General features: G+C 45.6%; 1 protein-coding gene and 1 pseudogene across 1 annotated transcript in view; both read right to left on the minus strand.

The window, feature by feature from the left end:
* Positions 1 to 27071, minus strand: part of GFOD2 (Gfo/Idh/MocA-like oxidoreductase domain containing 2) — a 52828-nt gene that overhangs the window by 16086 nt on the left and 9671 nt on the right. The window lies entirely within an intron of this gene.
* Positions 25414 to 26512, minus strand: LOC133748277 (renin receptor-like; annotated as a pseudogene).

A 27071-nucleotide genomic window follows, 5' to 3' on the forward strand; every position in this document is an offset into this window, starting at 1 on the left:
GTCCTGGGGATTCTACCTGCCCTGCACCTTCCCTCCTTCCTCTGGAAATCTTTCTTGATGTCCCCACCCAGCCTGTGAGGAGCTCCCTGTGCACTGCTTGCAACTGTAACATAGGCCTCTTGGTGTCCCCTGGGCCCTCCCCTGGCAGCTCAGTGCTTTCTGGATGCCCCTACTCACAGATGCTGTGTTCTACTCCACACAACACCAAAGTCAGCCTTTGAAAACACATTAAAGGTTCTATCTTTTTTTTTCTTGCTGTTAATTCTCTTGCCTTTACAGGATTCCCTTCTAGTTAGAAGACACATTAGTCACAGGGTATCTTCTGTAATTTTCATGTCTTGGACTCCCTTCAGCCATTTCGGGGACTTTCTGCTATTATTATTTGGCTACTTATGGGTCTTGGCTATTCTTGGAGCCAGTGTCAAATCTGTAGCCTTTAGGGAAGTGAGATTCTGTGAAGTTTTGTGTGTCACTCATTGCCAATAACTATGCGGGCCAGGGGAGTGAACAAGGATGTCCATGGCCTTCTCCAAATTCATGTCCAGGGCACATCAATTCTTCATTCACACTGCATTCCTTCACACTATGCTTATATCTGTGTGTATATATTTAAGCATCAATGGCATAAAACAGAATCATTAGAGGAATTGTTAATAACATCCTTTTTGTTCTGCCACTGACTCAAAGGGTGGCTTCATTAACACCGCAAAGAGGCATCAGCTGGCCCCTGAGAAAGCCAGATGGCACGAAGCTAGGCAGGCTTGGCAACCAGGCATCCTGCTCAAGCAGGTGGGACTGGTTTTCCTTGTTTATTTCAGTGGCTACCTTTTCTTACCCATGAAGCCTTCCTATTTTTTGTTCCTAACATCTTTGCATACACTCTGCATATTCCTCCTAAGAACTCCCCAGATGCAGCCTGCCAAGGTCAAGGGCATTCCAATCACCACACACTCTTTAGGGTAAAAGGTGGAAAGTGCTTGGTAGGACTGGCTATTCATGATTTGATAAGGCCACAGGCTACCGGGAAGGTAGCATACTGGTTAGAGGCATGTGGAATCTTTAGCTACTTTGCCTGGGTTCAAATCCCAGCTCTGCTGCTTACAAGCTGGGTGACGTCAGGCAAGTCTCTTAGTTGTTCTGGGCCTCCATCTATTTCCTCCTAGGTAAAATGGGGATAATTCTATCTACCTCATAAGGGGTTTGAGGAGTAAATGAGTTGATATCTGTATAGCACATACAACAGGGCCTGGCTCACAGAGCAAGTCACTGCTGGGTCACCTTTTTTTTTTAAAAAAAAAAAAAAAAGATTTATTTTACTTATTTGGAAAGCTGAGTTAGAGAAAGAGAGAGGGAGAGAGAGGGACAGACAGAGATCTTCCATCTGCTGGTTCACTCCCTAAATGGCCACAAAAGCCAGGGCTGAGCCAGGCTGAAGCCAATCATTATGAGCTTCATCTGGGTTTCCTATGTGGATCCAGGGGCCCAGGGACGTGGGTCATACTCGGCTGTTTTCGCAGGCACATTAGCAGGGAGCTTAATTGGAAGTGAAGCAGGCCGGCGCCGTGGCTTAACAGGCTAATCCTCTGCCTTGCGGCGCCGGCACAGCGGGTTCTAGTCCTGGTTGGGGTGCTGGATTCTATCCCGGTTGCTCCCCTTCCAGGCCAGCTCTCTGCTATGGCATGGGAAGGCAGTGGAGGATGGCCCAAGTCCTTGGGCCCTGCACCCGCATGGGAGACCAGGATAAGCCCCTGGCTCCTGCCTTCGGATCAGCGAGATGCAGTGGCCATTGGAGGGTGAACCAACAGCAAGGGAAGACCTTTTTTTCTCTCTCTCTCACTATCCACTCTGTCAAAAAAAAAAAAAAAAAAAAAAGTGAAGCAGCCAGGACTTGAACCAGCGCCTATATGGGATATTGGCATTGCAGGTGGTGGCTTAACCTGCTATGCCACAGCACCGGCCCCCAGGTCAACCATTTTTGAGGTGTGTGTTTCATTTTTCTTTTTTAAATATTTGCTTATTTATTTTGAAAGTCAGAGTTACAGAGAGAGAGAGATCTTCCATCCACTGGTTTACTCCCCAGATGGCCACAATGGCCAGGCTGAAGCCAGGAGCTTCATCAGGTTCTCCTATATGGTTGGCAGGGCTCCAAACTCTTGGACCATCTTTCACTCCTTTTCCCAGGCCATGAGCAGGGAGTCAGTTCAGAAGTGGGGCATCTGGGACACAAAATGGCGCTGACATTGAAGGCAGCAGTTTTATCTGCTATGCCACAACATCGGCCCTGGGTGTGTGCTTCTCCATACTACATTTTATTTTAAAGAAAAGATTTAAAGAAGGTTACTTAACATAAAAACACCAAATAATGAACATCAGAAGTAGGCAGAAAAACTAATGTTAGGCACCTAAAATGGAATAGGTCATCTTTTATCTAAAGATACCTATTATCTATGACTGACTTCCAAGTCTCCCTTCCAAAGCTCTGTAGGAGTTTGGGGCTATTGTTTTGAGCTAACATCAAGCAAGTGCACAGGCCAGGCAATGTTTAGTCTGTCTCTAAGTCCATGCAACTCTGCTTTAAAGATGAGAAAATGAGAGCTCAGAGAGGCTTGGAGATTCTTCCAGGGCTCTACAGTGGGCAGTATGCGAGAGGCCCACCACAAGCAGCACAATCCTGGAGCAGGGTACGCCACTTCCCGAGCCTCTGTACAAACAGCCGTTTTAAACCTGTGCTTCTGGGAGCAGCTCTTCTTTCACCCTCCGTGGTGAATGTGAGCCAAGAAAGTTCCTTCTGCAGTCTGGCTTGTCAACTGCTTGCCTCACACCCACCACTAAACCAACACTAACCTATTCAGATGTCGTATCTTTAATGAGGGCCTAACAGGTGGCTGTGGGACATAAAAAAGATGAGGAGTCCTAATTTGGGGGGTGCTAAGTCATAAAGGAAAGTAGGAACCAGAGCTGATTGCACCAAGCGCTAATCTAAGGGGATCTGAACTAATCTAAGGGGATCTGAACTTTGACAGGTGGGTGTGCTCAGTAGCTCAGTACTCACATCTGCAACCATTTTCCCGGCCTGCTCCTAGGCCCTACTCTGTATCTCGGGAGTAAACAGGCCTGGGGCTTTGGCTCCAGGTACTCTGGCTTTCATCTGGGTCCAGCCAATGGAAAGTACCAGGAGGAGATCAGAGAGCAGGAACAAAGTTATTTATTCTCTGTCCTCTTTCTCTGCCAGGATGTGGTTCTGGCAGGAGCCGTGTTTCTTTACCAAGGTCATGGCTCTTATCAAGGACCCCTCTCCCACAGCTGTAGCTGTTGCTGTGTTCTAATAAGACCTGCCATTTCCCACACTGTGCCGGGGGTGGGAGGGGTGTTGGTTATACTACCCGCTGTTGCCAGTCCTTGCCAGGCTCTAAGTGATCCACCTTCATTTGTAGGCTACCTTTATTGCTCATTCCAATGTAAATAATTCCTTCATTTTAAAATTATTTATTTATTTGAAAGGCAGAGCGACAGAGAGAAAGCAAGTTATATTCCATTCTTTGGTTCACTCCCCAAATGGCCACAACAGCTGGGGCTGGGCCAGGCCAAAGTTAGGAGCCAGAAATTCCACCAGAGTCTTCTACAAACACAGCAGGGGCCCAAGCACTTGGGCCTTCTGCTACCTTCCCAGGTGCATTAGGAGGGAGCTGGATTGGAAGCAAAGCTGTTGGGACTCCAATTGATGCTCACATGGCAAGCTTAACCCAGTGTACCACAACACCTGCTCCAACCCCTTCATTAAAGGCTTTTCAGTTAACCTTTTGAGTCTACTTGTTGTTTCCTGCCCAGACCCTGATGCATATAATAAGCAATAAGAAGCATCAACTTTTTTTTTTTTTTAATTTGGCAGAAAGATGTCAGTGGAATAAAATTTGGGAGACACTAGACATGGGGAACCAGTTAGGGTATCAAGTAAGAGATTAAGAGGGGTCTAATGGGAGTAATGAAATGAAGCAGATAGGTTTCAATAGGATTTGGGATTATGAGGGGAGAGGGAAAGCCAAAAACAACAATGAGGGGTCGGCTTCGTGGCGTAGAATGTTAAGCCAGCATCCCATATGCGTGCTCATTTGAGTTCCTGCTGCTCCACTTCTCATCCAGTCCTTGTGTCTGGGAAAGTAGTGGAGGATGGCCCAAGAGCTTGGGCCCCTGCACCCACGTGGCAGACCCAGAAGAAGCTCCTGGCTCCTGGATTTGGCTTGGCCCAGCTCCTGCCATTGCAACCATTTAAGGAGTAAACTAGCAGATGGAAAACCTCTCTCTCTTTCCCCTTCTCTGTATTTCTGCCTTTCAAATAAATAAATAAATCTTTAAAAACAACAATGAACTACATAGATCAGCACCTCTCTAGGAACACAGGCACAAAATTCCTCAACAAAACACTAGCAAATCAAATCTAGCAAAGTGTTAAAAGGACAGTACATCATGACCAAGGGGAGTTTACTTCCAGGAATGCAAGGCTGGTTCAACATCCTATAATCAATTAGTATAATTCACCATATCAATGGTCACTATGTAATTCCTTAGGCTGCATTACTTAAAAATGCAAATTAAAACATTTTCAACACAATTATACACATTAGAATGTCTAAAATTCAGAAAACCTGATATTAAATACTAGCAAGGACAGGAAATAAGTGTTCATTATTGGTGAAAATGCAAAATGATACAGCCACTTTGGAACAATAGCTTCCCATTCTACAAAGCTAAATATATACCTATCATACAATCTAGCAATCTTACTTCTAAGTACTTATTAAGAGAAATGAAAAGTTACATCCACACAAAAACCTGTATGTGAATATCTTCAACAGTTTTATTTATAACTGCCAAAACCTATAACCACCACAAATGTCCTTAAACAAGTGAATGTATAAACAAATAGTAATATATCAATACAATGGAAAACAACTCACAAAAAGGAACAAACTACTGATGCACACAACACAGCAATGAATTTCAAAGGCATTATGCTAACTGAAAGACATCAGAAATGGGGTGCCACTGTGCTTCAGCCAGTTAAGCCATGCAGGCATCCCATATCAGAGCACTGGTTAGAGCTCCCACTGCTCCACTTCTGATCCAGCTCCCTGATAATGTACCTTTGGAAAGCAACTGATGATGGCCCATGTTCAGGGACCCCTGCCACTCATGTGGAGGCCAGGATGGAGTTCCTGCCTCTGGTTTAAGCCTGGCCCAGATACACCATCACGGCCATCTAGTGAACCACTGGACGAATGACCTCTTTCTCCCTTTCTCTCTGTCATAAATTTTTTAAAAAGTAAAAAGACACCAGGCTCAAAAGGCCCCATATTGTACGATGTCACTTCAATTGTTAGGTAGGAAGGTACACATCAGCCTATGTGTGTGACAGGAGCTAAAGAACAAAAATGGTAAGTTCCTGTGGTTGAATGAGAGAAGAATGGTAGAAGCATGCCTTGGAAACAGCACAATATTTACTCATCAAGTCTTCCTGTATCCAAATACCTTGTTGGTGGGTCCCAACCCCTCTCCTGGGGAAATATCAGAGGAATCTTCCTAGACCTGCATCAGGGAGGCTATTTGACCCAGTAACACTGTGCTACAATAAAGCTTCAAGAGGAATTTCATAAAGCACTCCATCCAAAAATATCCCAGAAGAGGGAGCTGGGAGAAGCAGAGGGCTCATACCCATAAAAACTCCAGTCTGAATGCAGACGGGGCTCTAGGGGCCAGGTGCCCACTGGCCTGCTGGGTATTTTCTCTTCATTAAACTTTGCTAGCTTGCTTACTGCTGATCTCCATTTCATGTCTGAGATTTTTTTCTTACAAGAAGACAAAAACCTTGGTTCAGCCATCTTTGGTAACAAAATGACATATGCAAAAGGTAAAACTACAGGGACAGAGAACAAATCAGCAGTTGGCAATGTTGGGATTGGTTGCATGGGTGAACTACAGAGGCACAAGGGAGTTTTGAGGAGAATGATGGAACCGTCTGTCTTGATGATAGAGATGATTACATTGCTGCATACATTTATCAAAACCCATAGCATTATGTTCTAAAAAGGGTACACATTACTGGCATGTAAATTAAACTTCAGTAAATATGGTCCTATAGGGAGTTGGAGGAGGGGGGACATGCAACAGCAATGAAGCTCTAAGCCTAAGAGAATGAAAAATTGTAGTGTCCTTAAAAGAAATACAGAGCTTAACAGGCCCAACTGTTGGGACTCTGTTGTGGAAACAGGGACAGTGGAATGTCTTTCCCAGTCTGGCTGAGTATCATTCGACCTTCTCTTTGTCTAGTCCTGGAGCCAAAGCTACTGCAAAGCCACAGGACAAGATGGCTAAAGGGGTGGGCCAAACCCAATCTGATACCTGTCATTGTAAATAAAGTCTTCTGGAACACAGCCACACCATTTGTTCACCTATTCCTTTATGGCGATGCTTGTATGACAACAACCAAGTAGCCTCAATAAAGGCCATATGGTAAATAGTTACCACATGGTCCTTCACAGAAAAGGTTTGTTGGTCCCTGATGGTTCTAAGGCCTAGGAGCTCCAAGAGACAGAGTATGGTCAGGAATGTAGACTTTCATAGTGTAGACTCACTGTGGAAAGTCACAGATTCTAGGAATTGTGGAACTAATGCTTAACTTAAAGGTCACACATTCATTAGGTAGCTCACAATAGGGGTTAGGCCATGGGCAATATTTGCCTATGAACCATTTTCCCCATTAAATAAAAAGAATCAGAAGCCATTGTTTTGGACTAAACTCTAAAAGACCAGGCTAAAAATAAAAATGAAGTCACTCACACTAAAGTTCTGACATAAAGCTGAGACTAAGCTGTTAATCTGACCTTCCAAAAAACCACTGCCAAATTTCCCAAACTGGCCAGTTTCAGTTGGCATAAAAGATAATGTGATTAGTAACCAATCAGCTATTTTCCTATTGTTCTGTGTCCTTGTCCCTAGTTTATAAGGAAAGCAACTTTGAAATCACCAATTCACTTTTTGCTCCTTTGTTTCTGCTTTCTTCAGCCTTTTTTGTCTATAAAGCCAACCTCCTCTGCTTGGTTTACTGGAAGACTTTTCTATTCTATGAAATGTTCCCCCAAATAAAGTCAGTTAAGATATTTAAAGTGTTGTGATTTTGTCCTTTGACACTATCAGCAGCCTTTAAAATGTTGGGGGTTGTCACTATCAGGGCTAAAACCTGAATTTCAGGGTGGGCGTTTAACCCAGCGGTTAAGATGCCTGCATTCCACACGAGGGTACCTGGGTTTGATTCCCAATTCTGGCTCCTGATTCCTGCCAAAGCAGATTCTGGAAGGAAGCCGTGTTGGTTCAAATAACAGGGTTCCTGCCACCTTCATGGGAGACCTAGAATAAATTTCCAGATCCCAGCTTTGGGCCTGATGCAGTCCTGGCCATTGCCAGCATATGGAAAGTAAATCAGTGGATGGGAGCACTCTCCGGGCCTAGAATGGGTTTGTTTTTGTTTTTGTTTTAGGGAAAAGGTTTATTGTCAGTTGGGGCAAGCCCGACAGGACAGGTGGAGTGGGAGAGAGAATAAGAGCGAGAGATCAGAAGAAACAGCACGTGTGCTGGAAGCAGGTCCTGTTATAACTTTGTGTGTGTGTGGGGGGGGGGAGGGAAGTATAGAATGTGGTTTTGTTTTTTGTTTTTTATTTGACAGGTAGAGTTATAGACAGTGAGAGAGAGAGACAGAGAGAAAGGTCTTCCTTCCGTTGGTTCACTCCACAAATGACCGCAATGGTTGGAGCTGCGCTGATTGGCAGCCAGGAGCCTCCTCCTGGTCTCTCTTGTGGGTGCAGGGGCCCAAGCACTTGGGCCATCCTCCACTGTCTTCCCAGGCCACAGCAGAGAGCTGGACTGGAAGAGGAGCAACTGGGACTAGAACCAGTGCCTATATGGGATGCCGGTGCCGCAGGCGGAGGATTAACCAAGTGCGCCATGGCGCCGGCCCCTAGAATGTGGTTCTATGGCTAGTGTTACCACAAGAAGGCGACCTGAGGATGGAACAGTTTCTTTTTCTTTTTTAAAGATGTATGGAACACAGCTTCTTATAGACATCGGTACTGAGGTGATGAATCAGCTATCATAAGAAACTCCATCCCATAGCAAAGACAGGCACTATGCGAATCTGCACTCAGGAAGGTCAGGTGGTGCCACAGAAACTCATGTGCAGCACAGAGAAGAGCACTTTTAACTACAGGAACCGGAGGTGGTATACAAGCAGGAAAGGCTCCCAGGAGGAAATGAGGTACTAGGACCAAAGACAAAAGGGCACAAAGCCTCTCTGACACATTCAGTGCCAAGACCCTCCCTTTACTGCGGAGCCATTTCTGTTCTGGAGCCATTTTAGTCAGAAAGTCCTTTGGATGGACTTGAAGTCTGTCCACATAAAACTTTCACACTATAGATTTACCTGTGATATTTCTAATGTTTCCTCTAAATTTCCTAGGTTCTGTGTGCAAAATGACAATAACATCTTTTTGTTTTCTTTTTTTTTTTTTTTTGACAGGCAGAGTGGATAGTGAGAGAGAAACAGAGAGAAAGGTCTTCCTTTTTGCCGTTGGTTCACCTTCCAATGGCCACTGCAGCCGGCGCACCACGCTGATCCGATGGCAGGAGCCAGGTACTTCTGGTCTCCCATGCGGGTGCAGGGCCCAAGGACTTGGGCCATCCTCCACTGCCTTCCTGGGCCACAGCAGAGAGCTGGCCTGGAAGAGGAGCAACCGGGATAGAATCCGGCGCCCCGACCGGGACTAGAACCTGGTGTGCCGGCGCCGCAAGGTGGAGGATTAGCCTGTTGAGCCACGGTGCCGGCCTCTTTTTGTTTTCAAATCACTGGCTAGTCAGTCATTTCCCACACATTCTGGGTTAGCCATATCACTTACTCTGGCCAATGGGACATCAGCAAAAATACACAGGGAGTATGAAGAGTACTTGTAAGTTAAGGTTTGCTCCCTTGCTACTCTTGTAATCTCTGGAATCATCACCACGTGAATAAGTCAAAGCCACCCTTCTAGATCATGAAAGACTCCTCCCCAGCTCACACCAGGCCAACTGCCAGTTATGTGAAACCAACCCAGAGCTTCCACTTCCAGAGGAGTGGACTCAGACTGCTCACACACACCCTGAGAGACAGCCGGATGGCTCAGGTACTTGAATCCCACCCACATGGGAGAAGCAGGTTGAGCTTCCAGCTGCTGGCTTCTCTGCCTGGCCCAGCCTTGGCTGCTGCAGACATCTGGGGAGTCAAACAGCAGATATGAGATATTACGCTTGTTCTCTGCCTTTCAAACAAATAAGATAAATAGCTAACTTTTAAAACATTGTATAGTGTCTATCATCTGGGATCTCCCTCTGCTCTACAAAACCTTAAAAGTTTACTGAAAGTGGTTTATGGAGAACAGCATGGTCACCTGTTAGTTTTTTCAATCTCTTGGGATATAATTCAAACAGACCAGGGGAACACAACTCACTGAGAACGGGGTGTTCCACCAGAAGGTACCTACTCTTGCCCACTAAAGGCTAAGATGAGAGAGAACTGTAATATGGTATTGAGCAGTCAGGTTCTCTGTTGTGTTACCCTTTATTCACCCTCCCTAGCTCTCAATATCTCTTCAAGAGTGTCTTTAAAGGTCTGCAAGGTTCTTTAAGTGTCATCACTTGTTTGGGGTCTGAGTATCAGAAGCAGCCAGCTCTTCAGAAACTTAAAGATGGATGGAGACTGGGTGGCTCCAGCCAAGCTATTTAAACATGTTACCTGATAGTTTGCCTGAAAATTACACTTTTACCTTACAAAATATGCTATTTGTCAGTGTCACACTTTTTCTTGGTTCACTCCCCAAATGGCTACGACAGCCAGGGGTTGGGCCTACCTGAATCCAGGAGCCAGAAGCTTCTTCCAGGTTCAGAGGCCCAAACACCTGGGACATCTTCTGTTGCTTTCCCAGGCACATTAGCAGGCAGCTGGATTGGAAGTGGAGCAGCCAGGACTTGAACTGGTGCCTGTACGGGATCTGGGCACTGCAGACAGAGGCTTAACCTTCTGTACCAATTGCTGCTCCTTCCCTTTTAAAGATTTATTTATTTGAAAGGCAAAGTTACACACACATACACACACACACACAATCTTCTACCTGCTAATCACTCCCCAGATGGCCGCAATAGCTGGGCCGAGGCCAGGAGCCCGGAGCTTCATCCAGGTCTCAAGAAACAAGCCCAAATGTTCATCAATATAATGAATAAACAAATTATGGTACTGTCATACAATAGCACACAGTAAAATGAAAATGGGGGCTGGAGCTGTGGTGTAGCAGTAAAGCCACCACTTGCAGTGCTGGCATTCCATGTGAGTGCCAGTTCAAGTCCCAGCTGCTCCACTTCTGATCCAGCTCTTTGCTATGGTCCGGAAAAGCAGCAGTAGATGGCCCAAGTCATTAGGACCCACACCTGCATGGGAGACCCAAAGGAAACTCCTGGCTCCTGAATGGCCCACTTCTGGGCATTGTGGCCACTTGGGGAGTGAAGCAGTGTGTAGAAGACCTCTCTCTAACTCTGCCTTTCAAATAAATAGATCTTTTAAAAATTAACTATTGGGGTAGGCATCTGGCATAGTGGTTGGATTACCAGTTGGGGTTCCTGCATCCCATACTGGAGTGCATGAGTTCAAGACCAGCTCTGGGCCCAATTCCAGTTTCCTGCTAGAGGCAGTGGTAATGGTTCAAGTGATTGCATACCTGCCACCCTCGTAGACCAGCCCAGCCTGGGCTATTGCAGGCATTTGGGGAATGAACCAGCTGATGGGAGTTTTGTCTAATAATACCTGCAACAGTGTGTATGAACCTTAAAAACATTACGTTGTTGGGGCCAGCATTGTGGTATGATGGGTTAAGCCACTGCCTGCAACACTGGCATCCCATATGGAAACTGATTCGACTCCCAGCTGTTCCATTTCTGATCCAGCTTCCTACTAATAAGCTTGGGAAAACAGCAGAAGACAGCCCAAGGCCTTGGGTCCCCACATGGCATGTGACCCACCTGGCTGCTGTGGCCATCTGGGGAGTGAACCAGCGGCTGGAAGATCTCTCTGTGTAACTCTGCTTTTCAAATAAATAAAATAAATTTTTAAAAACAAAAAGATGTTGAATGAAAGATGTGATATGCATGTATATACAAAACCCATATGGAATACATCAGATCTGTACACTTACTTGAATAAGTTAATGATAGAGTGCAATAAAATAATTAATTATATGTAATTATACTTCAACTTTTAATCACAGTAAGCTGTGTCTAAGAGCATAGTAAACCTATTCGTACTCTGCAAATTCAGATCTATAATCAAACGAAATGGATATGTGTGAATTAGAAGTTTCTTGTTTCAAAGGCCAGCGTTAGGGTATACTGGCAAAGACATCACCTGAAATGCTGGTATCCCATATCTGAGCACCAGTTTGAGTCCTGGCTGCTTTGCTTACAAGCCAGCTCCCGACTAATGTGTCTGGGAAGGCAGTGGAAGATGGCCCAAGTGCTTGAGCCCTTGCCACCCATGTGGGAGACTCAGATGGAGTTCCTGCCTCCTGGTTTGGCCTGGTCGAGTCCTGGTCACTGCAGCCATTTGGGGAGTGAATCAGCAGATAGAATCAGCCCATAACTCTGCCTTTCAAACAAAACAAATCTTATAAAAAAAAAATCTTTTTTAAAAGAATGTTATAAAAGTCTCATTTTAGAAGTTTTTGCTTTAAAACAAAACAAAAATTCTTTAAGCTTACTCTTGGGAGCATCATCATGACAGAAACAATGCCTGACGCCAAGTGAGCTTTCCCAGGAAGGAACTTCAAGAGAGGGTGTGGTGATCTAGGCAGGCAGCCTCGCCACTCCCTGAGGGTATCTGATGATGGCACTTTTCCCTGGCCAGTGTCACTTCAGGTGAGGTGCTGGGCTATAGGTATTAAGAAGTCCTGTGGCCAGCGCTGTGGCACAGTGGGTGAAGCCACCACCTGCAGTGCTGGCATCCCATGCGGGCGCCAGTTTAAGTCCTGGCTGCTCCTCTTCTGATCCAGCTCTCTGCTATGGCCCGGGAAAACAGTAGAAGATGGCCCAAGTCCTTGGGCCCCTGTATTTGCATGGGAGACCGGAAGAAGTTCCTGGCTCTTGGCTTCAGATTGGCGCAGCTCCAGCCATTGTGACCATCTGGGGAGTGAGCCAGCAGATGGAAGATATCTTTCTCTCTCTTTCTGTGCCTCTGCCTCTCAAATAAGTAAATAAATCTTAAAAAAAAAAAAAAAAAGTCCTGATTGCACATGAACAACTCATACTAAGGAAGGGAGGGTCTATAAGGGAGTCTTTTATCACTTTAGGCAAGCGAATTTCATGACGGCTCTAAGTAGAGAAATGGTGAGACTCCATCTGTGGTTTTAGCTATATGGGGGTGGGGGGCAGTGAGGCTTAGACACAAGAGTGGGAAGCCCTCACTCAGTGCCCAGTCTCTATTATACCCCAAAGGCCATTCACCGTGAGACTAATCACAGACCTAGCCCCTTACCCCAGGTTCCCCAGCAGGAGCAGTGCATCCTCAGGCAGCCCTCCTGCCTCTATGGCATCACACACCTCTGCTCTCCTGAACACATCCAAAGGCCAGCTTCAAGAGACTTGTTTGGAGATTGGGCATTGTGGTGCAATGGTTTAAAATGCATCGGGATGCCCACATCCCATAGCAGAGTGCCAGTTTGAGTTAGGTTACTCTGCTTTTGATTCAGCTTTCTACTAATGTGCCTGGTCAAAGTGCTTAGGACTCTGCCACCCACATGGGGAACCAGGTTTCTGGTTTTAGCCTGGCATAGCTCTGGTTGGTGAGGGCATTTGGGGGCATGAACCAGCAGATGGAAGATCTCTTCCTCTCTATCACTCTGCCTTTCAAATAAAAATAAACAAATCTTTCAAGAGAGACCGACACTTGTTTGGGAATTGCATTTCTCTGTGGGTGAATTTTTTTTTCAGTAATTCTATGCTAATAAGAGATGCTAAAATAAAGCACTGTGTGGCCAAAGGTGAGATCAGGGCCCCAATTATACAGGTCTTTCATCAAATTTTATTTTATTATTTTTTAAAATTTATTTTATTTATTTGAAAGACAGAGTTACAGAGAGAGCCAGAGAGAGAGGTCTTCCATTCCACTGGTTCATTCCCCAAATGACCACAACAGCCAGAGCTGAGCTGATCTGAAGCCAGGAGCTTGGAGCCTCCCCTGGGTCTCCTAATCAGGTGCAGGGGCCCAAGGGCTTGGGCTATCCTCTACTGCCTTTCCAGACCGTAGCAGAGAGCTGGATTGGAAGAAGAGCAGCCGGCAGCCGGCGCCGCGGCTCAATAGGATAATCCTCCGCCTGCGGCGCCGGCATACCGGGTTCTAGTCCCAGTTGGGGAGCCAGATTCTGTCCCGGTTGCTCCTCTTCCAGGCTAGCTCTCTGCTGTGGCCTGCAAGGGCAGTGGAGGATGGCCTAAGTGCTTAGGCCCTGCACCCCATGGGAGACCAGGAGAAGCACCTGGCTCCTGCCTTCGGATCAGTGCGGTGCGCTGGCCGCAGCGGCCATTGGGGAGTGAACCAACAGAAAAGGAAGACCTTTCTCTCTGTCTCTTTCCCTCACTGTCCACTCTGCCTGTCAAGGAAGAAGAGCAGCCGGGACTCTAACCAGGACCCATATGGGATGCCAGCGCTGCAGACTGGGGCTTTAACCTGCTGCACCAAAGCACCAGCCCCTTTATTATTTTTAATAGTTGTTACATATTTCCTTCATTTTTATTTAAGTTTTTATTTTGAGAGGCAAAGAATCAGAGAGAGAGAGAGACAGAGAAAGGGAAAGAGTTCCCATCTACTGGTTTACTCTTCAAATGCACACAATGGTCAAAGCTGGGCCCAGGCCAAAGCAGAGTTGGGAACTCAGTCCAGGTCTCCCATGTGGGTGGGAGAAGCTCCATTTCTCAAGTCATCCCTGCTGCCTCCCAGGATCCATATTAGCAGGAAGCTGGAGTCAGCAGTTGAAGCGAGGTGCCTGTGTTGTGGTGCAATAGGTTAAACCACCACCTGCAATGTTACCATCCTTGCCTAATGAGCCTGGAAAGGCAGGGGAGAATGGTCCAAGTACTTGGGCCCCTGCCACCTGTGTGGAAGATCAGGATGGAGTTCCAGGTTTTTGGCTTCAGCCTGGGCTGTTGCAGACAATTGGGGAGTGGACCAGGGGACAGAGATCACTCTCTTTCTCTGCTGCTCTGCATTTCAAATAAATAATCAATAAATCTTAAGAAAGAAGAAGAGAAAAAACCAGCTATGATCCCAAGTACTCCAAAGTGAGATGTAGACATCTTAACACACTAGGCCAAATGCCCGCCCCATCTCAAACTAATTTTAAAATATTGTGACATTAGTTGAACTAATTATAGTCTGTGCTTCAGATGCTTATATATAAAATGACACCTATAATTTATACAAATTGAGTCATTAATAAGTACTTAGTAAAAAAATATCTACTGTGGAACAGGCCTAGACAAAAGATAGGACACTTTGGTGAGCAAAACAGACACAGTTTCCACTTGCATGGAGAGTACAGTCTAGCAAGAGAGATAAGACAATCGAATAATCACATACATATGTAATTACAACCCAAGATAAATGCTATAAAGGAAAAGAACAGGGTGCTCTGAGAGCATTCAGCAGGATATAAATTAGTCTTATTTATAGATGTGTTAAATGATACATCTGTAATGTACTTAATTAAGTTCCTTGTGAGAAAGGCCCTACCCACACTTCAGGGTTGAATTACAATAAAAATTCTGACACTGGAAGCCGAGTAGAGAGAAAAGCACAGCAGCCCACTGTCAATAAAAGCCAGTTTGTGACGAGCAGAACTCTCTCCCTAGAGCAGTGTTCAAGTTTTCACCCAATAGCATTTCTTCAGTACAAAATGGGTCTAAAAGATGTAGAGAAGAAAGCAAACTGGGAGTCAGGGCTGCGGCCCAGCAGGATAAGCTGTCACATGAAATATGCACATACCACATCAGAGCACTGATTTAAGCCCCAGCTGCTGTGCTTCTTATCCAGCTTCCTATATGCCTGGGAAAGCAGCAGATGACGACCCACGTATCTGGGCCCCTGCCACCAATGTAGGAGACCAAGATGAAGGTTGGCCCAGACCTGGCTGTTACAGCAATCTGGGGAGTGAACCAGTGGATGGAAGATCTCCCCCTCCACTCTCTCTGTCACATTGCCTTTCAGACAATTAAATATATGTATTTTTAAATAAAGTAAACATGGAGCTGGCACTATGCCATAGCAGGTAAAACCACCACCCGCAGTGCTGGCATCCCATATGGGCACTGGTTCAAGTCCTGGCTGCTCCACTTCAGATCCGGCTCTCTGCTATGGCCTGGGAAAGCAGTAGAAGATGGCTCAAGTCCTTGGGCCCCTGTACCTGCATGGAAGACCCAGAAGAAGTTACTGGCTCCTGGCTTCGGATTGGCCTAGCTACAACCATTATGGCCATTTGGGGAGTGAACCATCAGATGGAAGATTTCTCTCTCTCTCCAAACCTTAACTCTTTAAAATAAATAAATCTTAAAAGGAAACAAAAAACTTCATTCACATTAAAGCTAGTTAAAAAATAAGCATTCCAAACTTTCGACTTAAAATCATACAACTCTCTTAGGAAATTCTGTGTTCCAGCATCATGACTGAAAATCAAAATACAAATAACCAAGCCTGGAGTGGTGTTTGGCCTAGTGGTTACGTCACTAGCTAGGACACCTATGTTCCACACTGGCGTACCTGGGTTGTATTCCCAGCATTGGCCTGATTCTAGCTTCCTGATAATGCAGTCCCCAGGAGTCAGCATTAATGGCTCAAGTAACTGGGTTCTTGTCACCCAAGCTGGATATCTGGATTGAGTTCCTGGCTCCTAGCTTCAGTACCTGTCCCCCAATCCACCAGCTATTGCCAGCATTTGGGGAGTGAACCAGCTGATGGGCGTTCACTCTGCTTCTCTATCTCTTTGTCTTTCTTTTCTTTCTTTTTTTTTTTTTTTTTTTTGACAGGCAGAGTGGACAGTGAGAGAGAGAGACAGAGAGAAAGGTCTTCCTTTTTTGCCGTTGGTTCACCCTCCAATGGCCGCCGCGGCCGGCGCAACCGCACTGATCCGAAGGCAGGAGCCAGGTGCTTCTCCTGGTCTCCCATGGGGTGCAGGGCCCAAGGACTTGGGCCATCCTCCACTGCACTCCTGGGCCACAGCAGAGAGTTGGCCTGGAAGAGGGGCAACCGGGACAGAATCCGGCGCCCCAACCGGGACTAGAACCCGAGTTGCCGGCGCCACAAGGTGGAGGATTAGCCTATTGAGCTGTGGCGCTGGCTCTGTCTTTCAAAACAAATAAATTTTAAAAATTCATAAAAATGAAACAACTGGGGCCAGTGCTGCAGCACTTTAACATTGAGTTAAAAGCCCCTTTGTGGCGTACCTACTATGGGGGCTGGTTCGAGTTCCAGCTGCTACTCCCTGCTGATGTGCCTGGGAAAGCAGTGGAATAGCCCAAGCCCCTGTGCCCCTGCAACCATGTGGGAGACCCATAAGAAACTCCTGGCTACTGACTTTGGATCAGCTGAGCTCCGGCTGTTGTGATCATTGGGGAGTGAACTAGTGGATGGAAGACCTCTCTTTCTTGTTTTCAAATAAATAAAATTAAATTTAAAAAAATTAAACAATCAAGATTCAGCTACCTTATATTTGTCAAAAATAAATGTTGCTAAATTGGGGAAGGGAACTGATGTTGTAGTGCAGGGGGTTAAGCTGCTGCTTGCAAAGCCAGCATCCCACAGTGAAGAGCCAGTTCAAGTCCTAGCTACTCTACTTCAATCCAGCATCCTGTTAATGTGCCTGGGAAGGCAGTGAAAGATGGCCCAGGTACTTGGGCTTCTGCCACCCATGTGGGAGATTATGATGGAATTCCTGGCTCCTGGCTCCAACCAGGTCCAGACCTGGCTGTTGCAGCCATTTGGGGAGTGAACCAGCAGATGGAAGATCTGTCTGTCTCTTCCTCTCTGTCACTCTGCCTTTCAAATAAATAAATAAATGTCTAAAAAATAAAATAATGGGGCTGACATTGTGGCACAGTAGGTTAACTCTCTGTGACGCCAGCATCCCATATTGGAGCACTAGTTCAAATCCCAACTACTCATTTCCAATTAGTTCCCTGCTAATGTGTCTGGGGAGGCAGTGAAGGATGGCCCAGATACTTGGGCTCCTGGCTTCCACTGTGGCCATTTGGAGAGTTAACCAGCAGTTGGAAGATCTTTCTCTTTATTTCTCCTCTCCTTATCTCTCCAGCTTTCAAATAAACAAAACTTCCAAAAAAAAAAAAAAAATGAACAAATCTGGCATGGGCAATTAGCAAAGTGATCAAGATGCTGGTTGGGATGCCTACATCCCACACTGGAGTGCCTGGGTTTAATGCCCAACTCTGGATCCTGACTCCAACTTCCTGCTGGTGCAGAACCCTGGGAGGCTCAAATAATTGGGTTCCTGCCACCTCTGTCCGTTTGTAGTCAAGTTTCCTCCCTCTTACCAGAGAAGCACACTGCATATCAAGTCTTGCAGGACCACAATGACACAGCAGTTAGGGGGTATGTTCAAATGGAAAGCAAGGCAAGTGAAACTGGCACAACTGACAGTGATTCAAACCTAGCCAGTTCATAAGGAACCCCATGGCCAATCCATCACTATACCCCATTAACTAGACATCATTCTAATGTCCCTAATTTCTTTTTTTAAAGACTTATTTATGTACCTGAAAGGCAGAGTTACAAAGAAAGGGGGAAAGGCAGAAAGAGATCTTCCATCTGCTGGTTCACCCTCCAAATGGCTGCAACAGTAGAGGCTAGGTCAGGCTGAAGTCAGGAGCCTGAACTCCATTTGAGTCTTCCATTCGGGCGGCAGGGGCCCAGGTACTTGAGCCATCTTCTGCTGTTTTCCCAGGCACATCAGCAGGGAGCTGGATCAGAAATGCACCACCTAGGACTGGAAGTGGTACTTATATGGGATGCCAGCATCACAGGTAGGGCTTAACCCACTGAGCCACAACACTGGCTCCTCTAATGTCCTTCTTCAAAAAGTTTTTCAAAAAATTAACTAACTTGAGAGGCAGAGAGCTAGACAGACAGATAACTCCCACCGGATGCTTCATTTCTCAGTGCCCTCAACAGCTGGGGCTGAGCTGGGACAGAGTCAACAGCCAGGACAACCCAAGTTTCCCACTTGGGTAGCAGGAACACAATTATCTGAGCAACCTCCTGCTCTCTCCCAGGATCTGTGTTAGCACGAAGCTGGAGTCAGGGGCAGGGACAGGAATTCAATCCAAGCACTCCAATGTGAGTTGCAGTGTCTTTGCCACTATGCTAAATGCCTGCTTCTCTGGGGTTTCTTCAATCCATCCACTGCTCTGGTTCCCTGGAGATATCTAATAGTTCTACTGGTCCTGACCATTTCCTTCCTTAGCCTTAAAATGACCCTACGATAAGGCCCAAATTCCTTGTAAATAAACCACCTCCCTAGTGTGGGTAAGAAAAAACCTTCCCACTTCCCTACTTTCTGCTTATGTCTGCACTCAACAGGATGCCAGCTATCATGCCCGACGCCTTTGGCCCTGCTCTGAGATTTTTGTCTATGCTGTTTGCTTTACTTGTAACAATCTTTTCTGACTCCCCTGGCTAACTCCTCAAAAGATTTGTCATGTCTCTACTTAAGCATTATTTAAAAAAAGTTTTTTTTTTTATTGCATGTGAAAGACAGAGAGATCTTCCATCTGCTGGTCCACAACTCAAATGTTTGCAACCACCAGGTCTGGGCCAAGTCAAAGCTAGGAACCAGAAACTCAACCTGAGTCTCCCATGTGGGTGGCAGGGATCCAAGTACTCAAGTCATCATCTGCTGCCTCTCAGGGTGTGCATCAGCAGAAAGCTGGATTGGAAGCAGAATAGCCAAGATTACTCTCTCAACCTAGGTACTCCAATATGGGATGTGGGTATCCCAAACAGCAACTTAACCACTGTGGTGAACACCTGCCCCTTAAAGACCATTCCTCAGAGAGGCTAAGCCTTGGCTGGGTTAAGTCATTCTGCTCACAGTTCCCACGGAGTTTAGGCTTTGACTTTCACAGTGCTCATCACACCTCACTGGGCTCACTATTTAGTAAGGCTGTCAGCATGCCAGGGCTTTGCCAGTCTCACATGCTGTTGTATCACCAGGACACAACACAGTGCCTAATGTGGCATAAATGCTGAGGAACCAGCATAGGAATGAATGAGTGTGAGAATGAGTGAATCAAGTCAGCTTAAAGTTTGTGTGGATGCTGCGCTGACTGAAAGACAGTAACTTGGAGCAGGTGTTTGGGGCAGCAGTTAAGAAATCACCTGGGATACCTGCATCCCCTACCAGAGTACCTGGGTCCATGTTCCAGTTCTCTATTCCCTTGTTTTTTAATCTAAAGATTTATTTATTTATTTGAAAGGTAGAATGCCAGAGGCAGAGGAATCTTCCATTTGCTCACTCACTCCCCAAATAGTTACAATGGCCAGGGCTGGGCCAGGCTGAAGCCAGGAGCCAGGAACTCCATCAGGTCTCCCACCTCGGTGACAGGGGCCCAAGCACTTGCATCATCTTCCACTGACTTCCCAGAAGGATTAGCAGGGAACTAGACTGGAAGTGGAGCAGTTGGGACTCAAACCGGCACGCATATGGGATGCCAGTGTCACAGAGGCAGCCTAATCCCCCTGGCCACAACGCTGGCCACCAGCTCTACTTCTGATTCCAGCTTCCTGAGAGGCAGCAGGTGATGACTCCAATATCTGGGTCTCTGCCACCATGCAGAAGACCTGGACTGCATTCCAGGTTCCTGATCTTGGCCTGGCCCAGCCATGGCTGCTGTGGGCATTTGGAGAGTGAACCAGAGGATAGATCTCTTTCAGATAAGATGAAAGAATAAAAATTAAACAAAAATAAAAGACAAGTTTTTCCAGCTTAATTCGTTCTTTGCCTTACTGATTTTAAATGCATGACTATTTTAAAATCTTTTAAATCTACCTGAACTACTGTGGAATAGCATCCTAGGAGAGAGGTATTATGACTTAACAGCCAGTTGCAAAGCGATCTATAACATGAGAGTGTAATCCTTTTGTTTGCTTGTTTTAAGACTTATTTATTTATTTGAAAGGCAGAGTTACAAAGAGAGAGGGAGAGACAGAGACAAAGAGGGATCTTCCATCTGCTGGTCACTCTCCAAATGGCTGCCAAAAGCTGGGGTTGGGCTGGGCTGAAGCCATGAATCAGGAGCTTCTTCCGGGTCTCCCAAGTGAGTGACAGAGGTCTAAGGACTTGGGCCATCTTCCACTGCTTTCCCAGGTGCATTAGCAGGGAGCTGGATTGGAAGCAGAGCAGTCAGGACTTGAACCAGCTGCTCATATAGGATACCAACATTGCAGGTAGTAGCTTAATCCGCTATGCTACAATGCCAGACAGTGTAATTCTTGAACATGGTGAAGGAGATAAAACAAAACAAAAAAAAATATATGAAGGCCAATCCTAAGTTTAATTTTCCTTTTGAAAAAACCAGGAGCCTACTAGGGAAACAAATAGGAATGCCTTCCATGTGACCACAAGCAATAGTCATATACCAAGTGTTAATTAGGAAGTATGTCCCAACCTTTCTTTTGGCTCCCTGACATCCAGAATTGAGCCAGTGTGGCCAGTGGACTGACAACATCTGAATAGTAGAGCTGGACCAAAAAAACAAAGTTAAGCCACACTTCCCCTTCAGCCTGAGCAGGAACCAGGTCAGGCTCACAGCCTCAGGAACTCTGAACTGTAAGCTCCAGACTGAGGGACTACCTACAGTTCAAACTCCCCACCAACCATTACTGAGTCTGATATGGTAACATAACTTACAACACATGTGAAAACATTTCTTCACCTATACGTATGTTCCCAATGAAAAGTAGGAGCCAGGGTTGTGGAAAAGTGGGTTAAGCTGCTGCCTGTGATGCTGCCATCCCCTATGAGCATTGGTTTGAGTCCTGGCTGCTCTGCTTCCAATCCAGCTCCCTATTAATACACCTGGGAAGCAGTGGAAGATGGCCCTGCCACCCATGAGGGAGACCTGGATGAAGCTCCTGGCTTTGGAGTGGCCCAGCCCAGAACGTTGTGGCCATTTGGGGCATGAGGATCGCCCTCTGTCTTTCCTTCTGTCACTCTGCCTTTCAAATAAAATAAATAAATCTTAAAAAAAAAAGCTCAAGTAAAGAAACAAGTATTGAGTTTCACAGAGTAGAGCTATAAATACACTTTGGTGCTTGGATTTCAAAGACCCCCAGGCTTGGAGCAAGCGTTTGGCACAGTGGCTAAGCCGCTGCACAGACCTGCGTCCAGTATCAGAGTACCTGAATTTGAGTCCACTCTACTCTGGATTCCAGTTTCCTGCTAATGTACACCCTGGGAGGCAGCAGCTGATGGCTCAAATGGTTGGTTACCTGCCACCCCAAAGGAGACTGAGATTGGGTTCCTGGCTCCTGCCTTCAGCATGGTCCATTCTTGGCTCTGGTGGACACTTGGGGGAGTGAACCAGTAGATGAGAGATCTCTGTTTCTCTTTCAAATAAACAGAATAAATAACTTTAAAAAAATAAAAGATTCAACGGCTCTATAGTACAAGTTTTTCTATGATTCATTTATTTTAATAGCATATACACTAACTCCATGTCATGGTTATAGATTTCTGACATTTCAAAAACATAAATAGGGCAAATGACATCCATCCTCACAGGCTGACATGGCAATAAATTGCAAGGCACTCAGGAAATCAGCAGAGCCGCCAGCACCCCCGCCCCGCCCACTCAGCACAGTGTCCTAGGAGGCACACTAATGACATGCCTAATGACCTGCTCTATGAAGCATAACTGTCCAATGGACAAAAGGGCCAGCTAAATCAGGTCATAAAAAGAGGAATGTTTAACACCCAGTGAAGTGTCTGATCACTACTAGGTTAAAAAGCTTCGGCTGACAATTCCAATGGGAAAAACTGTATTAAGTCTATTGTTTTCTAAAATATGGCAATAACAGCAATATTCTATTTTTCTAATATGGCTTTAACAGTGAGTTTCAGGTTAACACTAACCTGAAAATTCCAGCCTTAGCCGTACTCTCTCCCTAAGCAATTTCTGTCAACTTCACTTTGTCCTCCATGCAAACAGGTGCCAACTCCTGCTCTTCAGTCCCAGCAAACTGCTCCGGCTCCTGCTCTACACTTCTATGTGTTTCCTGGAAATTCCTGTCTGGGAGACCTACCAGCTTCTCCCAACCTGAATTCCTCTTTCCTCTCAAACACAAACCTCCTTCCGTGTTCATCCAAACCTTTTAATGGCACAATATCCACCCACCAGAGTCCTTTGCTCCTTCATTCCCTGGTATTTTTAAACGCCACAGTGAACTAGGCATTATGCCACGAGCTGGGGCACACAGGATCCAAACAGGCCAGGTCCCTGGAGTTTACAGTTTCCATTTCTCACCACACCCATGGCTGAACACCAAGGACTGCTTTGACACAGGAACATAGTGAGCTTTCAGAGATCCTTCACTGTGGCAGGCTGTGAACAAAGACTCTACTTGGTCTTTAAACCACAAGGTAAATCACACGTGTTCTCGGTGCATGTGAAGTGGCCAACCCTTGAAAGAGGTGTGTTACAGATTTTGGTTTTACCTGTAGTCCCAAGAAGATAGTGAGTTGTTTTTACTATGATAAACATTTTTCAATGGGCAAATCTACTTGACCGAGTTTTCTTTGTGCTTCCCACCTTCTGACAAGTGCTCTATTCCTGGAAAAAATGTCATTTTTGTAGTAGCATGACACCTTGTCTTTAAACGTCAATTATTTACCTATTCCAAAGGCAAAGTGACACAGAGATAAAGAAAGGAAGAGAGAGAAATAGTCCATCCACTGGTTTACTCCCCAGATGGCAGCAAAAGATGGAGCTGGATCAGGCCAAAGTCAGGAGCCAAGAACTCCACGCAGGTCTCCCACATGGGCAGCAAGGAACCCAGCATCTCAAGAGGTTCCTTAACCTCTACATCACAATGCGGGTCCCAGCCAAAGACACTGGATTGCCTATCTGCCTTCCTCCTGGATTTGGGGTAAAATATCTATCTATTTTTAAAGATTTATTTATTTTATTTGAAAGGCAGAGTTACAGAGAGGCTGAGGCAGACAAAGAGAGAGAGAGAGAGAGAGAGAGCTTCCATCTGCTGGTTCACTCCCCAGATGGCTGCAATGGCTGGTGCTGTGCCAATCCAAAGCCAGGAGCCAGAAGCTTCTTCCAGGTCTCCCACGTGGGTGCAGGGGCGCAAGGACTTGGGTCATCTTCTACTGCTTTCTCAGGCCACTGGGATCCCAGCTGGCTTGGAAGGAGAGCAGCCGGGACTCGAACCAGTGCCCACTTGGGATGCCAGCACTGTAGGCAGTGGCCTCACCTGCTATGCCACAGCGCTAGCTTCTGAAGTATTTATTTAAGAGACAGAGAGAGAGTGAGGGTGCTCCCATTCACTGGTTCACTCCCAAAATGACCACAACAGCCAGGGCTAGGGGAGGCCAAAGCCGAGTACTCAGATCTGGGTACATTGGCATCCTAACAGCATCTTAATATCTAGGCTTGCCCTGGGGTAAAACATTCTGAGGGTGCCAAGGAGCACAGCGCTGCTGATGAGTGTTCTCTAATTCTGTGTCACATGGCCCATGGTCACTACTGAGCAGGTTAAGCAGTTCCCCAGTAACTGGAAATGTCCAGAGTCTTCTATCTCCTACTTGTATGTGGAAAGCTGATTACTAGTTGGGCTATACCCACAACTTGCTGTGACTTAACAATCTTTTAGTTGCTAAATGTGAGATGTAAAATAATCTAATCTCAGGACAGTCTTTGCCACATTACCTCTTTTTTGTTTTTCTTAATGCAATGAAGGAGGCCTGCTATAATATAAATGGTATACATGTGATATGTCTACCTGAAAACAGACATTTGTTTGAGCATTTTAGAACTCTGTTGCTGTTTAAATAATATCTTGTCAAACTACTAGACTGTAAGTTCTCTCAGGACCAACACTGGGCTTTATGTAGTGTTAAACAGATAACATGTTCTGGAGAATTCACACTGCAAGATGTTTTTGTAGCATACCTATAATATTTATTTGTTTTTGGGATCATTCTTAACTTTGTCACTCTTAATAGACAGTGGTCCATTCCCATATGAAAAGCAGAAATCATCCACGGGGCCAGCACTGTGACGTAGTGGGTAATGCCGCCCTTGCAGTACCAGTATCCCATATGGGTGCCGGTCCGATACCTGGCTGCTCCACTTCTGATACAGCTCTCTGCGATGGCCTGGGAAAGCAATAGAAGATGGCTCAAGTCCTTGGGCCCCTGCACCCATGTGAGAGACCCAAAGAAACTCCTGGCTTTGGATCGGCTCAGCACTGACCATTACGGCCATTTGGGGAGTGAACCAGTGGATGGAAGACCTCTTTCTCTCTCTCTGCCTCTCTATAATTTGCCTTTCAAATACAATAAATACATCTTTAAAAAAGAAAATAAATCATTCACTTCCACTTACTACTCTGGAATGAAACTGTCCCACAAACCATAGTAACTTCACAGGTGAAAAGTTACTGAAGTAAAAACATTTTATATTCATATCTCAAGATATCCCCCAACATCTGTGTATAATTACAAGTAACTACACTCCACAAAGCTAGTCTCTTCACAAATCAGTATAGTAGTTTTGATATATCTACTAGACCAAATGGACCACCAAATTTGCAGAAGTTAAAAACCAAGTTAACCTGTTCATCAGAGACAGTTCCAGCATATCCATACTTTAGGGCCACACTAAGTTAAAACTCTTTTCTCTTGTTTCAGATATTTACATCAAATTAAGACATTTACAAGTGGTGTCATAGCCCAAACATGATTTTCTCCTATCCTATGTGAGGAAGTTATGCATTGATAAGTTTCTCTAATAAATTCAGTGTATTTTTCAAACATGAATAACACAGGCTACTCTATGTGTTTTATATTTCATTCAGTGGATATTTTCAACTTTATTAAATGGAATGTAATTATATTAAATAGTTATTTTTTAATATTTGAGTATATTACAGAATCTATATCAGACAATTCAATCTATATCAATACTATCATTTACTAAAAAGAAACCACAGGTATACACAAAATAGAGAACGAAATTTGTTTTATATAAAATATACTATTTACTTTAAACCACACTAAAAGATATACTTTAATAAAATAATCAGCTTCTAAACTTTTTTAAGTTTCACATAAAGAAAGTTCAAGCCATTCAAATCTTCTGGTTTGTCATCCTATAAATGATGCTATCATATCCAGGATCCATGTTCCAAATACTGTAAGAGGTGATGATCACAGCCAAGGCCAAGGCAATCATTATCCAAAGTACCACAATGAAAACCACTGGATACTCAAAATTATACTTATATGCAAGGTTGTAGGTAGTTGTTGGGTTCTCTTGTCTTGTCAAGGATAGTTCTTGTCTTCCTCACAAGGGACATGTCAAATGATTTGACAGTCACTAACTCTACCATGGCATCCCCACCATAAAGACTGTACACGTCATCTGCAAACCTCTGCAGAGTGTCCACTAGGATCCTAGAAGCATCTTGGAATCGCTCAGTCTTCCCCATAACATTTTCCAACTTCATCCAAACCTGCCAGCTCCAGTGAATATAAATCCGGAGAATGATCCTTAGACGCTTATGACGGACAACAGACTTGAAATGTCATGTGATACTTGCAGTTCAGAAAGAAAGAGCAGGTCAGCTTCACTGTTCCTATTCAGAGAATTGAGGGGAAGGGAACGGAGCATGGAGTTTTCTTGAAAGAGGCGATTATGGAGTTGTATTGTGAGTGAGAGGGCTTCAAACATTGAGTTTGGCTTCCCCACCATATACACTCTTTCTTCACTGGGAGCCAACTGCAAAATTACAGGAGTTTCTTCAGAAAATAAGGAATGAATTGAATTTGCAATGCTGTCAAGACTAAAAGGAACTGCATTCTCCAATGGGTATGAAATGACACTGTCCGGAGGCAGAGCAAGTTTGTCCACTCCCTTCACTAACAACATAACGGTAGCCCGAGGCCGGTGGAACAGGTTACCCACTGTGAGTCCTGGCCAAGAAAGGTCTTCTTCTACAGAGAAGCCCATGGACAGTGTAGCCACATCTGGGATTCACTCTCCTGGTACTGCCAGTTTCCATTTCGGAAAACAACAGACCCGGGTGACTTAAGATACTAAACTCATTCCCCAGGACACCTGCCACCAACATGGACAGGAGCACGACGAGCACAGCCATGGTGCTGCGGCAGCTGCAGCAGTGTGGGATGATACAGCAAGCCCCGGCCGGCGCCATGGCTTAACAGGCTAATCCTCCGCCTTGCGGCGCCGGCACACCGGGTTCTAGTCCCGGTCGGGGCACCGATCCTGTCCCGGTTGCCCCTCTTCCAGGCCAGCTCTCTGCTGTGGCCAGGGAGTGCAGTGGAGGATGGCCCAAGTCCTTGGGCCCTGCACCCGCATGGGAGACCAGGATAAGCACCTGGCTCCTGCCATCGGAACGGCTCGGTGCGCCGGCCGCAGCGCGCCTACCGCGGCGGCCATTGGAGGGTGAACCAACGGCAAAAAGGAAGACCTTTCTCTCTGTCTCCCTCTACTGTTCACTCTGCCTGTCAAAAAAAAAAAAAAAAAAAATACAGCAAGCCCCCAGGACACGAATGACCACTGCTGCATGAAGGGGAGATGCACTCCAGTTCGTTCTGACTCCCAGAGCCAGTGCCTTTGTCACCTCTGTGGAGACAGCTCTCCTACATAATTTAGAAATTACTTAAATGCATTTAAATGTTCTTGGGAGGCAGGCA

Source organism: Lepus europaeus, chromosome 19, assembly GCF_033115175.1.
Source record: "Lepus europaeus isolate LE1 chromosome 19, mLepTim1.pri, whole genome shotgun sequence".
NCBI classification, from domain to species: Eukaryota; Metazoa; Chordata; class Mammalia; order Lagomorpha; family Leporidae; genus Lepus; species Lepus europaeus.